Genomic DNA, 16,341 nt, shown 5'->3' with positions numbered 1-16,341 from the left:
GCCTTAAGGGAACCCAACAGTGCTGAGTTGGAGGCAGAGGAGAAGCCTACAAAAGAGACTAAGAAGGAGCGGTCAGAGAAATAGGAGGAGAACCAGAAGAGGTCAATGTCAGTGAAGTCAAGGTTGGATAATGTTTCCAGGAGAAAGACGTGGTCCATAGTATCAAAGGCAGCCAAGAGTTTGAGGGGGGTTAGGATGGAGTAGAGGGCATTGGATTTGGCAAGAAGGCAATCCTTAGAGAGAGCAGTTTCTGTGGATTGAAGTGGAAGGAAGCCAGATTGCAGGGGGTCACAGAATTGGAAAGGAGGAAGTGGAAAAAGAGGGTGTAGACAACTCACTCAAGGAGTTTGGAAAAGAACGGGAGGAGGGAGATAGGGTGATAATTGGAGGAAGCCATGGGTTCAAGAAAGGGTTTTATTAGATTTTATTCAGTCTATACTTCACACTGCTGCCTGGATCATCTTTGTGCAGAAACGCTCTGAGCATGTTACTCCCCTCCTCAAAAATCTCCAGTGGCTACCAATCAATCTGCGCATCAGGCAGAAACTCCTCACCCTCGGCTTCAAGGCTGTCCATCACCTCGCCCCCTCCTACCTCACCTCCCTTCTTTCCTTCTACAGCCCAGCCCGCACCCTCCACTCCTCTGCCACTAACCTCCCCACTGTGTCTCATTCTCGCCTGTCCTGCAGTCGACCCCCGGCCCACATCCTCCCCCTGGCCTAGATTGTCCTCCCTCCGCACATCCGCCAAGCTAGCTCTCTTCCTCCCTTCAAAGCCCTACTTAGAGCTCACCTTCTCCAGGAGGTCTTCCCAGACTGAGCCCCCTCTTTCCTTTCTCCCTCCCCATCCCCCCCGCCCTACCTCCTTCCCCTCCCCACAGCACCTGTATATATGTTTGTTCAGATTTATTACTCTATTTATTTTACTTGTACATATTTACTATTCTATTTATTTTGTTAATGATGTGCATCTGGATTTACTTCCATTTATTCTGATGACTTGACACGTGTTCACCTGTTTTGTTTTGTTGTCTGTCTCCCCCTTCTAGACTGTGAGCCCGTTGTTGGGTAGGGACCATCTCTATATGTTGCCAACTCATACTTCCCAAGCACTTAGTACAGTGCTTTGCACATGGTAAACGCTCAATAAATAAGATTGAATGAATGAATGAATTAGGATTAGGGATCCGTAAGTGTGTTTGAAAACAGTGGGAAAGAAGCCATTAGAAAGTAAACAATTGAAGATGGCAGTCAACAGGGAAGAAGGGAAGGGGCAAGTGTTTGGGTTAATGTGAAAGGCTGGGATCAGAGGTGCAGGTGGAACAGGTAAATTTTGAGATGAGGAAGATTACCTCTTGAGAGCTGCTGGAAAAGCTGTGGTAGCCCAAGAAGGGACAGGAGGATGGAAGGACTGGAAAGGAGCAGGGGAGATTTTAAGGAGATTACACCTAATGGTTATGTACACAAGTGCCTGTTGTTAGGTAGGGACCGTCTCTATATGTTGCCGATTTATACTTCCCAAGCGCTTAGTAAAGTGCTCTGCACACAGTAAGCGCTCAATAAATATGATTGAATTAATGAATGAATGGGAGTGGGGCAGATATCAAGTGCTTAATGGGGTACAGATCCAAGTGCAATGACGACACAGAATGGAGAGAGAGTAGGGCAAGTGAGGACTTAGAGAAGGACTGTTGGAGACGGGAAGCGGCATAGCTTAGTGGCAAGAGCCCGGATTTAGGAGTCAGAGGTTGTGGGTTCTAATCCCTGCTCTGCCACTTGTCTGCTGTGTGACCTTAGGCAAGCCACTTAACTTCTCTGGGCCTCAGTTCCCTCATCTGTAAAATGGGGATTAAGACTGTGAGCCCCATGTGGGACAACCTGATGACATTGTATCTACCCCAGTGCTTAGAACAGTACTTGGCACATAGTAACCTATTAACAAATACCATATTATTATTACTACTAATAATAATAAGATGTGATTTTAAGATAGCTTTGAAGGTTCTAGTGTAGTAGTAGTAGTTGTAGTGGTAATATTAGTAGGAGCAGTAGTTTAGTAATTGGTCTGATAATGCGGGCAGAGAACGTGCGTACCAACTCTGTTGTACTCTTCCAAGTGCTTAGTAGAGTGCTCTGCAAACAGTAAATGCTCAATAAATACCCTTGATTGATCTATTGATTACAGAGGCTGCCTGGGGTATCACGATCTTTCCTTCTGTTGCTCTCTCCCAAGCACTTAGTTGAAGGTCACCCTTTTCCATAGGAGTTCAATAAATAGCACTATGAGTATTTATAGTAGTAATAACTACTACTGTCACAACTCTTACTAAGGATTTATAAGGATTTACAATTTAGTCAGCTTGTCTTTTCTGACTCCAGCAGTGGGAGCTCAAGTGGGATCATGAAGATGCTTTGGGAAGCCTTGTTTGGTTAACCAAAAGAGCTCTCACTATTTTCTTGCTTTCTCTTCCCAAGTAAAAGAGCAAAAGCATCAGCTGTAGCTTCAGCAAACTGTCACATCCTCCTATTTTGCCTCATCTCACCCAATCTGGGCATCCAGAAGCTTTCCTTCTCCTTTCCCGTGTTGAGCCTTTCAGGATTCTAGGCACTGCCCTGATGCCCCCAGGAAAGGCATTGACATAAGGAAGCAGCATGGGGACAGGTGGAAAAACCAGAAATGCAGTTAATCAGACAAATATGCTGACACCAGGAGTCCAGGGATGAGCTGTGAAGCAGGACTAATGGTACCTGGCTCCAAAATATTTCCCTTGTCTGCACAAGCTAACATTAGCTTGGTGCCAAAGATTGAGGTTATAACAGAATTTTCCACTGGAATTAAAATATATATGCCTACTCCATGAATCCTCGTTTTTAGCTCAGAGTCTAATAATCAGCCCGGGCGATCCAGTTCAGGACCGATCCTGCAGGGCAGATTTTCCATTTTTATTTGATTTCACTTGTCTGCCACCTACTTTCTTTTAGGGTCAACCTAATTTCTTTCAACACAGCGATCCCATAAGCCACATGCCAATTTGCAGGATGGAAAAGTGAACATGAGAGAAAACCTAAAATGATGCTTTGTGATCTGAGAGAGAGTGAGAGAGAGAGAGTCGCCCACACATTAAGCAGGCCAGCCCATAAATGACAGAAGTAGGGCCCTGCAAGTTAATCCCACTCTCCTGGGAAGAGAGAGCATCAATGTAGAACTCCCATTCTCAAGACCTGAAAACTGAAAGGTCAGAAAACCAAAAAAGGACTATTAAACATGCTAAACTATCACACTGACTAAGCCTAGGGACTTAGATGTGGTATTGCTATTTCTGCTGCCACGAACTCAATTACAAGGTATTAAAAAAACTCAAGTAATACCCCATCAAAATCCAGGAGTGATTCTGGATGAGGGGAAGACCAAAATGAGTTCACTGTTTGCAGGGGTTTAGATGAACTCAGGGGAAGAACCAAGTGTCTAGAAAGAACTATGCCTTTTATTGGGGGACCAATCAATGACCCCCAAAGGAAAATGATACAGTTGGTCAAAGCACTTAAAGTAACAGAAACTACTCTTAATGTCTTTGTTTATAGGAGGAAAATTCTGAATGCAGAGCCCCAACAAGGCTGGCTCTTGTGATGAATGGAAAAGCAAAATATTGAAGTAATCATTCTTGCTGTGAGTCACGCTACTGGAAGCTCATGGGATCAGCTCAACAGCTTGTGCAGAGGAGTGTGCCAGGTGATGAACCAATACATTTTGAAATGGTGAAAATCAGAGCTCTGCTGACATTTTCCCCATTATCAGGCACCTTTTTAAACTGGAAGAATATCTCCCAGTTTGCTCCAGGGCTTGCAAATGGGTACTCAACTTGCCTGACAGAACTCTCTGTACAATTCCCAAATGATGGTGGTTGATTCCCAGACCTCCGTTCTTGGCTTGAGGAATCACTGTGCCTTGCATTTCCACTTAGCCATGCCAAAGGAAAATTGGGTCACCTCTGAGTGTTGGGTTTCTCAACCGGATTTGCTGGGATCTCGTACATGAAGAAATCCCCTGGAAATATTATTTTCAGTTATTTTGAACTCATCTTCTTTCTATGGGAATGTTGCATTATGGTGTCACCCTGTGGGCACCCAAAAGATCCAGAAAAGGAGAAAACTACAATTTCCAGGAAGCCAAGGGGCCTGAATTCTGACCACCTTGGTGGAGCCAAACCCTACCTTGTCTTGATATATAGGAACGATTTCTTATCTGGCTCCTTTCTCCAACTTGACTTTGGACAAGTAAGGATACCTTTCCAAAGCTGATCCCCTAGGGGTAAGCCTCTACCCACTTCAGCTAATAGGGAGGTTGGGCACGGAAAAGAGGATTGATGATTTGTGAGCCCGTCTTCTAGACTGTGAGCCCGCTGATAGATAGGAACTGTCTCTATATGTTGCCAACTTGTACTTCCCAAGTGCTTAGTACAGTGCTCTGCACACAGTAAGCACTCAATAAATGCGATTAAATGAATGAAAGAATGATGACCTATTTGGAAGGTTTTTTGTTTGTTTTTATGGTATTTGTTATGTGCTTACTATGTGCCAGGCATTGTACTAAGTTGGGCATAATCCATGTCCCATATGGGGCTCACAATCTTAATCTCCATTTTACAGAGGAGGGAACTGAGGCACAGAAGTGAAGTGACTAGCCCAAGGTCTCACAGCAAACAAATGGAATATCTGGAATTAGAACCCAGGTTCTTCTGACACCCAGGACCCCGCTCTAGCCAAGTTTTCCTGGTGTATATCTTACTTTGTGCTGTACCTCCCTATTTGTGTTCTGAGTTAAATCCTGTTTGTTTTTCCTGTCTGTCTGTAGGTGCAGCTTAATAAACATTAATCATTAAGAGCTATACAGCCTTAGTGATAGAATCCTGTGTGAAATTTCTAGTCCACACCGCCCCTCCCTTCGATCCTTATAAATAAGAGGTGGCTGGGATTGATCTTGATTTATGAGTATGTAGCAGAGCAGTCTTGCATTCAGTCTAGAGAGAAACTAAATTCTGCTCTGGATTCTAACGTTAATCATTACCTTAAAAAGTACCCTTCAACTAATGTGTCCTAGTACAGAACTGTGTTCATTCTGACCCCCTGGACTCTATCCCAGTGTCTAGCACAAGACTTGGCAGCTAGTAAGCATTTACTAATACCGTAAGTATGAGAACTCTGGTGTTTTAGGCTGATTTCAAAAATTGCCGAATCTCTGTATGTGTGTATGCACTATCTTTCCATAGGCCATCATTGCACGACTTTCACTGTGACAGTTTTTCAGGCCAAACTTGCTGCTTTCCTTGTATGGATGTTATCTGCAAGGAGGCTAGGAGTGTGCATGTGTGTGTGGGTCTCCTGGAATTTTCCTTGGCTGTAGCCTCAGTTCTGGGGAAGGAAAACTAAACTTGTAGAGCAGTATTTCCTATGAACAGCAAAGGGAAGGTCACAAGCAGGTAGGAAATTATCATTAGTGAGGGAAGTGTGGGAGCAATTAGTAAGGGCTATCAATCATTCAATTAATCAGTAGTATTTATGGAGCACTCACTGTATACACAGCACTGTACTAAATGCTTGGGTGAGTACCATACAACATAGTTGGTAGACTTGTTCCCTGCCCACAAGGAGCTTGCCGTTTGGATGGAGAGATAGACATTACGATGAATTATGGCAATGTACATACATGCTGTACTTATAGGTTTGGTGCCGAGTAGTGTAGTGCTCTTCGTTACGAGAATTCCTGCCTCAACTTGATATGTGAAGCAGCATGTCTCAGTGGAAAGAGCATGGGCTTAGGAGTCAGAGGTCATGGCTTCTAATCCCGACTCCGCCGCTTGTCAGCTGTGTGACTTTGGGCAAGTCACTTAACTTCTCTGTGCCTCAGTTACCACATCTGTAAAATGAGGATTTAAACTGTGAGCCCCATGTGGGACAACCTGATCACCTTGTATCCCCCCAGTGCTTAGAACAGTGCTTTGCACATAGTAAGTGCTTAACAAATACCATCATTATTATTATTATGTGATATTGAGCATCTCCTTCCTCCTTGCTGTTTGTCTCCTTTGAAAAGTAAGGGTGACTGTACCTGCTAACAGGGCCCAGTTGCTTCAGAAATTTCTACTGAACCATCATGGGAAGGTAGTTGGTGGAGGTGAGAGTAAAGGAAGCGATGTGGCTTGAAGTGTCCAAGTTCCTTGAGTCTGCTGTGCAGCCCCTCCTGGCTCCAACCAACTATTTGGTTAAGAGTTGGAGCGAGAAAGCATCTACTCAGAGCATTCACTGGGCCCGACTTGTACTTCCCAAGCCCTTTGTACAATGCTCTGCACACAGTAAGCGCTCAATAAATATGATTGAATGAATGAATGAGTGAGACTGGTCCAGTCTTACTTAAGGTCAACTTTCAATTATTTGAAGGTAGGTTATTCAGTATCCAAACCCTTTCTGTCTCTGTCTTCTTCTTGCCTTTGGGTATTTTACTGTCCTTGAAAGACTTCACCAGAACTCAGATGGGGGAAGGGAAAAGAGATCAAACTCAAGTTGGGCCATTTTGGGTGTTGATTCCTAAATCTTGCTCCATCATGCAACTACATGGAACTGTTGGGGGCCTTTTTCTGAACTACTTAAAACAACAAGAAGACTCCTGTCTGTTTTGAGTAATATTTCTACAGTAATCAATCAGTCAATCAATGGTATTTACTGACTGCTTACTGTGTGCAGAGCACTAAGCTAAATGCTTGGGGGAGTACAATACAACAGAGTTGCTAGACATGTTCCTTGCCCACAAAAAGCTTACAGTCTAGAGAGCTTACCCCCTCTCAGGATTGCACCTGGAGAGTTTCCAGTACTCTACCAGTCTCAGCTATGGGAGTGAGGGTCAAGCAGAGGCCTACCCATTCCATTCCTAGCTTGGGCAGTGGCTAGCCAATGGAAGGCAGGAAATCTGCTACAAGTCAAAACTCACCTGTGCTAGACAGCAGCGGCATGGGAGACAGTCGAGGGCAGAGGCTCAAGTTCACTGTGCGGAAGAAGGCAATGGTAAACCACTTCCAGATTTTTACCAAGAAAACGTTATGGGTACACTATCAGAATATGGAGAGTGGAGCATTCTGGGAGAGATGCACCTATGGAGTCGCTATGGGTTGGAGATAACTTGAAAGCATAGGACAAGAAACGACAAGTGAGCTTACAGTCTAGAGATCAAAGGTGATTTAAAGAATAATTCTTTTAAGAATATTCAAAGTCTCAAGGACTGGCTTTTTTTTGTTTGTTTTATGGTACTAGTTAAACACACTTACTATGTGTCAAACACTGTTCTAAGTGCTGGGGTTGGAACAAGTCAATTAGGTTGGACACAGTTCCCATCCCACATGGGGCTCACAGTAGGAGTGAATTCCCATTTTATAGTTGAGGAAACTGAGGCACAGAGAAGTTAAATTACTTGCCCAAGATCACAAAGCAGGCAATTAGCAGAGCCAGGATTAGAACCCAGGTCCTCTGACTCTTAGGCTCATGCTCTTTCCACTAGGCCATGCTGCTTCTCAGCCGTACGTAGCCCTTTTTAGGATGTGGGCACAAGTGCCCACTCTTGACTCAGCGCTATAAGGGTGGCACCGGTCCAGTCAATCAATCAGTAGTAATTGAGCACTTACAGATTTGGGGCAGGAAGCAGCTGGCTCACCACCCCGCTTTGAGCCAGAAAAGGGCTGGAAGTTGACCTAAGATGCTGAGTAGGAAAATTCTGTGGAAGAGGACAAGAACAACCCTCAGGCCAGCTGCCACATGTACTTATTACAGTCCAAGCCAGGGCTGGAGGAGGAGATTCAGCTTCCGTGGACATGAGGTCCAGAGAGCTAAGTGGTGATGGTGGTGCAGGAGATGAAGTGAGGGAGGGAGGGAAAGGGTAAGGAAACTTCTCACTAGATTGTAAGATACTTGACGGCAAGGATTGTGTCTACCGACTCTTTTATATTGTACTCTCCCAAGTGCTTAATAGAGTGTTCTTAATAGAGTGATAAATAAATACCACTGATTGTTGGATTGCATTGTGCTTCTCCAGGAGGCCTTCCCAGACTGAGCCCACTCTGGTCCTTCCTCTCCCCCTCCTTCCCCTCTCCACCCCCACACCTTACCTCCTTCCCTTCCCCACAGCACCTGTATATATGTATATATGTTTGTACGTATTTATTACTCTATTTATTTTACTTGTACATATCTATTCTATTTATTTTATTGTGTTAATATGTTTTGTTTTGTTCTCTGTCTTCCCCTTCTAGACTGTGAGCCCACCGTTGGGTAGGGACCATCTCTATATGTTGACAACTTGTACTTCCCAAGCGCTTAGTACAGTGCTCTGCACACAGTAAGTGCTCAACAAATACAATTGATTGACAACTCTGGTCCCTCCTGCCCCCTGGCCCAGTTCCCCAGTGAAAGGAATAATTTTATTTTCTCTCTCTCTCTCTCTCTCTCTCTCTCTCTCTCTCTCTCTCTCTCTTTCTCTCTCTCTTCCCCTTCTCTCCCTAACCATTGCTCTCTTTCTCTTTCTCTCCTTCTCCATTTCTCTCTTTCCTTCTCCCTATTCTCTCTCTTTCTCCTCTCCCTTCTTCTCCTGCTCTCCCTCATTTTAATCTTCCCCCACTCTGTCCCATTATAAAATGGTCATGTAAGTACAAAATATTAACTTTCTTCTTATTTCATACTTTATTTCTTTTTGAGGATATAAAACTATGTTAAAGTGTGCCAACTATATGACTGACTCTTTTTACTCCAAATGCTCTGCTACACAAAAAAATTTCCATCTCCTAATCTGGGAGTTTAAAAAGATATTTTAAATGCAATGCATCTCTGCCTAATTTGAAAATTCTGATGATCATCTGTGTTTCAGGTTATTTGTGTCAAGCCTTGTCTCCATTATCCTGAGAAATAGAGAAGCAGCATGGCTTAGTGGAAAGAGCCTGGGCTTGGGAGTCAGAGGTCGTGGGTTCTAATCCCGACTCTGCCTCTTGTCTGCTGTGTGATTTTGGGCAAGTCACTTAACTTCTCTGTGCCTCAGTTACCTCATCTGTAAAATGGGAATGAAGACTGTGAGCCCCACGTGGGACAACCTGATTACCTTGTATCTACCCCAGTGCTTAGAACAGTGCTTGACAAATAGTAAGCGCTTAACAAGTACCAACATTATTATTATTAAACAGAGGGTTCAAAGTACTTCCTGAGTGTTCTTTGAGGACTGGTGATGGTAAAGCTCTTTAGAAGACTCAAATATCAGATATCACTCCAGAAATCTTATGTCTTGAAACTCAGTCAGCAAGCCTAACGAAGTTCCCAGAGAAGCTGTTTCTTACAGCAGCTTTCACCAGTCCATTAACTACACCTTCTGAGAAAAGTCAATTCCTAAGGAGTAGTTTTTAAATGTCATTCTTCAGATTGTTTTTGTTGTCTGGCTGGGCTAGGATTTCAAGGGAACACTTTATTTCCTGGAAAACATTCCCACTCAATTGAATAGATTGAAGTTTGGAAGTACTTATGAAGTCTCTTTCTCTCACACTTGATCTCTCTCTTCACATGTATGTGTCTATTTAATTGTCCTTCATTTTCTAAAATGACACTACCAATGCTAAGATCCTATCAATATGGCTAAAAAGATTGATGAGTGACCAACACATGCTACCACACTTTCTGAATGTAAGTACAAGTCCTTTTTGCTCTTAAAAGGTTTGTCCCACACAAGGCCTCTCTGTGTTTCTGAGCTTACCTCTTGGGATCTTTGCTAAACATGACTACCGCACGTCAGGCTGGTCTATGCACTGCAGTGGTTTCCCTGGTTTACACAGAGTCGACAGCTAAATCAGTGCTAGATTACTTATTCTGTCTTTCTGCCTGTCAGCTCACCAGACATCAGCTGCCTTGGTTTCTGGTTATCATCCATTCTTCTCATCTAAGCCATCCAGCAGAACTGTGCTGCCGTGAGCCTTGCTACAGGGCTGGTGAACTGTTTATGTTTCAGGTTCCCTGCCCCCTTTCTAGACTGTGAGCCCACTGTGGGCAGAGATGGTCTCTCTTTGTTGCTGGATTGTACTTTCCAAGAGCTTAGTACAGTGCTCTGCACACGGTAAGTGCTCAATAAATATGATTGAATGAATGAATGAATGAATGAAAGGTCCTTGTTGTTGGTGATCTTTTCATGTCATTTGATGTTGCTTTGGTTCATAGATGGTGAAACTGCTCTAGAAGCTGAATGTGTCTTCTGTGGTAGGTCCAGATGTCACAACCATATAGGCAGTTGGATGCTAAAAGACTTTATGAATCAACTTAGTATGAAGTTTGATGCCCCATTGTCACCACATTCCATTTTGCTGCTTTCTCAGAGCCACGCTGGCCTTTTTGATTCTGTTTACTGTACTTGCATTTTTGGACAGAGCACAGCCTAGGTAGCAGAATTTGGTGATGGCTTTAAAGTTTTTGCTGTTGATGAAAACCTGTAGCTTGGTCTAGGGTGTGGGCCACTGCATTACTTACATTTTCTTCAGACATTGCCAATCTGCGTAGTTGTGTGGTAACTACAAAGCAATTCATAATCATTTTTGCACGGTCTCTTCTGTGTGAGCCTCCAGAACAGGGTTGTCTGTAAAAAGCAATTCATAGATCACTGTCTCAAAGACAATGAGGAGGCTAATAGCTTGCCGAACTAGATTATCAGTGGGTTGTAGACATACTGGAAATACAGCTGCTTAGTACAATGCTCTGCACACAGTAGGTGCTCAGTAAAAACCATTCATTGATTGATTGATCGACTGCATCCTCAAGTGTGACAGCAGATAACAGATTAACAGATTAATGCTGGTTAGAGAAGCAGCGTGGCTCAGTGGAAAAGAGCCCGGGCTTTGGAGTCAGAGGTCATGGGTTCAAATCCTGGCTCTGCCACTTGTCTGCTGTGTGACTTTGGGCAAGTCACTTCACTTCTCTGGGCCTCAGTTCCCTCATCTGGAAAATGGGGATGAAGACTGTGAGCCCCACATGGGACAACCTGATCACCTTGTAACCTCCCCAGCGCTTAGAACAGTGCTTTGCACATAGTAGGTGCTTAATGAATGCCATTATTATTATTATTATTATTATTAACAGGATTGGATCTATCAAACAGGTCTGCTTTCTGTCATCAGTGATGGGAGAAGAATCAGACAGGAGACCTTCAACTCTAAGCCAACCAACCATTCCATTATGCAGCAGTCTCAGGAACTTGGGGAACATTTCATTCATTCATTCATTCATTCATTCATTCATATTTATTGAGCGCTTACTGTGTGCAGAGCACTATACTAAGGGCTTGGAAAGTATAAGTTGGCAACATATAGAGATGGTCCCTACCCAACAACAGGCTCACAGTCTAGAAGGGGGAGATAGACAACAAAACAAAACATGTGGACAGGTGTCAAGTCAGAATAAATAGAAATAAAGCTAGATGCACATCATTAACAAAATAAATAGTAAATATGTACAAGTAAAATAAATAGAGTAAAAAATCTGTACAAAAATATACAGTGCTGTGGGGAGGGGAAGGAGGTAGGGTGGGGGGGAAGGGGAGGAGGAGAGGAAAAAAGGGGCTTGGACTTGGTAACTTGTCATTGGGGTACACAGGAAAAGGAGATTGTTCCTGGAGTTTGAGGTCAAATACCATAGTTTTTGTTTTGTTCTAATGGTATTTGTTCAGTGCTTACTCTGTGCCAGGCACTGTTGTAAGGGCTGGGGTAGTGTCACCCATTGTCCAGGGACGGATTCGTTTGGTAATCGGAGAGAGACAGAGGGAGAGAGAGACACACACACACACACACACCGGGGATGGAAAGCCTGAGTTTTGTATAAAATTTATTCCGCGAGGTGAATTGAATTATGTAATTGTTTAGGTGTAATGGATTGAGCATCCGTTTCGGGAGGAATGTAATCAATCAGCAATATTAGAGCTTCCCTAATGGGAGGAACACACTCTGACATTAATCGCACATTGGTGGGGGGAGGCGGCTGGCTCTCACCAGGTGCTCTCCCTACATGGGAGGAGTCCGCTTGAAATACATCAAATTTATTTAGTAATTTCCAGAGCTCTTGCCTTTGATGGTGTAAAATGCTTTTGTAAGGTCATTGAACACAGTGTAGATGAAATAATAATGATGAGAATAATAATGAAAATAATTGTGGAATTTGTTCATTGCTTATTACGTGCCTGGCACTGTACTAAATACTGGATTGGATACAGGCAAATTGGGTAGGACACAGTCCCTGTCCCACGAGGGGCTCACGGTCTCAATTTCCACTTTAAAGATGAGGTAACTGAGGCCCAGAGAAGTGAAGTGACTTGTGCAAGGTCACAGAGAAGACATGTGATGGAGCTGGGATTAGAACCCAGGTCCTTCTGACTCCCAGGACTACACCATGCTGCTTGGTGTTGCTCTCTGCACTTTTGTTCTATCTGTTGTATTGCAAAAATCACATCTGCTGAGCTGTGCTTAGGTCTGAAACCACACCAATGTTTGGGGCACTCATAGTTGACGATGTTCTTTCATCCAGAGGAATTCTGGTTAAACTCTTTCGACAGTGGAAAGGAAGAAGATTTTCCTTTTGGAAAATCTACTATATGAAACCAGTATTACTATACGAAACTACTATACTACTATAGGAAACTACTAAATGCAGAGAAAGAACTCAGCTAATTGTCCTCAAACTAGGTCCCCTCCATGGCTATCAATTTCTACAGGCATGCTATCAGTAGCAGGTGCTTTTCCAATTCTCATGGCTTTGAATACAGAGATTACTTCCTCAAGAGTGGGACAGAAAGTAATTTCTCCTCACCCGAACTCATTTTCTATATCTAGGAGAGCCTCCTCTAGGATGGCAGAAGGCACAGGCAGGTGTTCATTCTAGTGTTCATACCATCTTTATACATTTATCCCTTTGTCTGGTATGGGATGTCCCTCTGAACTGTAAGCTCCCTGTGGGGCAAGGAACATGTCTACCAACCCTGATGTGTTGTACTTAGAGAAGCAGTGTGGCTCAGTGGAAAGAGCCCGGGCTTGGGAGTCAGAGGTCTGTGTGACTTTGGACAAGTCACTTAGCTTCTCTGAGCCTCAGTTGCTCATCTGTAAAATGGGGATTAAGACTGAGCCCCATGTGGGACAATCTGATCACCTTGTATCCCCTGCAGTGCTTAGAACAGTGCTTTGCACATAGTAAACACTTAACAAATGCCATTGTTATTATTATTATTGTTGTTACTCTCCCAAGTGCTGCACACAGTAAGCACTCAATCAAAAGTACGATTGAATGAATATTCAATGATATTTATTGAGTGATTGGTTGATGAGGGTGATTCTATCTGCACCCTTCAGTGGTGACATTGTGGTAATCATGGGGACATTAGTGATGAGTAGGAGTCTTTGGTTTGGTGGCGATCAGCATCTCCATGTATCCCTTCACCTTTGGTACCACACCACTGGTCATGCATGTTTCTCGTATCTCCCAAGCACTTAGTACTGTGCTCTGCACACAGTAAATACTGAATCTTGACCTGTATATCCCATCCCAGATTTCTTCCAACCTCTATTTTGTTATGATCATGAGGAGCAGCTAGGTAGTGTTAATGCATTTCCTATTTTGCTACAAGTAATGTTCCAATTTCTGAGTCATGAGCTAATCTGATTTGATCGTTTTTTATGGTATTTGTTATGCACTTATTATGTGGCAAATCCTGTACTAAGCTCTGGGTTAGATATAAGCTAACCAGGTTGCACACAATCCCTTTTCCACATGGGCTTATTTTACCCCATCTTATAGATGATGGAACTGAGGCATAGAGGAGTTAAGTGACTTGCCCAGCTCACACAACAGACAAGTAGCAGATCTGGGATTAGAACCCAGGTCCTGTTAACCCCAGGCCTGAGCTCTTTCCAATAGGCAACACTGCTTCAACTACTCTATTACTCTATTATTACTCTATTTATTTATTTATTTATTTATTTATTTTACCTGTACATATCTATTCTATTTATTTTATTTTGTTAGTATGTTTGGTTTTGTTCTCTGTCTCCCCCTTTTAGACTGTGAGCCCACTGTTGGGTAGGGACTGTCTCTATATGTTGCCAACTTGTACTTCCCAAGCGCTTAGTACAGTGCTCTGCACACAGTAAGCGCTCAATAAATATGATTGATTGATTGATTGATTGATTGATTCCACTACTCTTCCATTACTGGGTCAGAGACACTGTGAGTCAGGAAAGAGGGCAGGGCTTAAATAGTCCTTGCAAGGGCTTGTCATTGGTGTGCTTCTGGTGAGCATCATCATCATCATCATCAATCGTATTTATTGAGCACTTACACTGATGTTCTGACAGGGCACATACTAAGCAGCTGTCCCTCCTCTGTCAGAGATGAAGTTTCTTACTTTTGGTTCATTGTTCTTCCTTCTTTCCCTCAGCTCCCTCTGAGGGAGTGCAGCTTGGTTCTCCCAGGGGAGGGGTGGGGGGGAAGAAGGATTGTCGGTCAGAGCTGCCAGATTCAGAAACCATTTGACTCGGATTTGTCAGTTTAGAGAGAGTTGTGCAGAGCCAATCTGCAGTCTTGGAGCATGGTCCAAAGCCCGAGAGAACAAAAATGGGGCCTAAGCCTCCAGGCAGTAGGAAACTAAGTAGCTACAAAAATGTTTAGGCCATTTTTCTTCAATCCTCAAGAAACCCCAGGGATTGTCTATCCACCTCCACATTGAACAGAAACTCCTCACCTGTGGCTTTAAAGCACTCAATCACCTTGTCCCTCCTTCCTCACTTCACTACTGAGAAGCAGTGTGGCTCAGTGGAAAGAGCCCAAGCTTAGGAGTCAGAGGTCATGGCTTCAAATCTTGGCTTTGCCACTTGTCAGCTGTGTGACTTTGGACAAGTCACTTAGCTTCTCTGTGCCTCAGTTACCTCATCTGTAAAATGGGGATGAAGACTGTGAGCCCCACGTGGGACAACCTGATCACCTTGTAACCTCCCCAGCGCTTAGAACAGTGCTTTGCACATAGTAAGCACTTAACAAATGCCTCATCATCATTATTATTATTACTCTCCTACTACAATCCAGCCCACACACTTCACTCCACTAATGCACCTTCTCACTGTAACCCAATCTCATCTATCTTCCTGCCAACCTCTTTCCCATGCTCTGCCTCTGGCCTGGAACACCCTCCCTCCGCACATCCAACAAACAATTACTCTCCCTCTCTTCAAAGCTTTATTGAAGGCACATTCCCTCCAAGAGGCCTTCCCTGACTAAGCCTTCCTTTCCTCTTCTCTTCTTCCCTTCTGTATTGCCCTGACTTGCTCCCTTTATTCATCTCCCATTCCAGCCCCACAGCACTTATGTTCATTTCTGTAATTTATTTATATTAATGTCTACCTCCTCCTCTAGACTGTAAGCTCATTGGGCAGGTAATGCGTCTGTTTATTGTTATATTGAACTCTTCTAAGTGCTTAGTACAATGCTCTGCACACAGACTGTCTGCCTGACCATTTAAACTAAATGGGAACAAGGCTAGTTCAGATCAATAGAAGTTGAGTTAATTGAACCAGGGTAGATTGGGCTGTGCCCAGTCTGGTTTGGTAATCCTTGTGTTTAAAAACACCCATAAGCCTAGCTCTGTTTCAGATAACCAGTCAATTCAGAGAGGAGATTTTAATCAATATTTGTATCTCGTTCTGCTGTCTCTCTTCCTACTCTCCTCATCCACTCCATCTTCAACAGTCTCTGATGATGATGATGGTCCCCTCTAAAAAAAGTAAAGTGGGCAACAGACAATCAAAGGAAGAGCTGGAATACAGCTAATTCCAGATTGAAAGCTTGTTGTGGGCAGGGAATTTGTCTACTGTTGTACTCTCCCAAGTGCTTAGTACAGTGCTTTGCACCCAGTAAGCACTTAATAAAAATGATTGAATGAATGAATGACAAAAGAGAGTGGGACTCCTGTGAGACAGCATTCTGACCAGAGCTAAAACTAAATTTAATCTGGCAACTCTGCACCTAGATCATTTCCTTCTGTGACGTGGGGTAGGTCTGAAATCAGGCCCAGGATCTCAGACTCAACATCCATATCAAATATTTGTTTCTGCATCAGATATTTAAAAGACATCTATAAGACTGTGTTGAAAATGCAATTGAGACTTTTTCCTCTTGGCTGGGTCATCACAGCACTATGTTAAGAAATATTTGAACAGTGTTAACAGCCATTGGAAAACGTTTAGTACATATTTACTATTCTTTTTATTTTTTAATGATGTGCATATAGCTTTAATTCTAT

At 43.4% G+C, this 16,341-nt stretch overlaps 1 non-coding gene across 1 annotated transcript; it reads left to right on the top strand.

The window, feature by feature from the left end:
- The first annotated feature begins 6,829 nt into the window (after window positions 1-6,829).
- Window positions 6,830-6,971, top strand: LOC119933819. The gene has a single exon (XR_005452693.1). It is a non-coding gene; the product is annotated as a small nucleolar RNA SNORA7 (small nucleolar RNA).
- Window positions 6,972-16,341: the final 9,370 nt, after the last annotated feature.

The sequence above is a fragment of the Tachyglossus aculeatus genome, chromosome 1, assembly GCF_015852505.1.
Source record: "Tachyglossus aculeatus isolate mTacAcu1 chromosome 1, mTacAcu1.pri, whole genome shotgun sequence".
In the NCBI taxonomy this organism is placed as follows: Eukaryota; Metazoa; Chordata; class Mammalia; order Monotremata; family Tachyglossidae; genus Tachyglossus; species Tachyglossus aculeatus.
The sequence above is the reverse complement of the archived record's forward strand: the minus strand, read 5'-3'. Positions and strand labels throughout refer to the sequence as shown.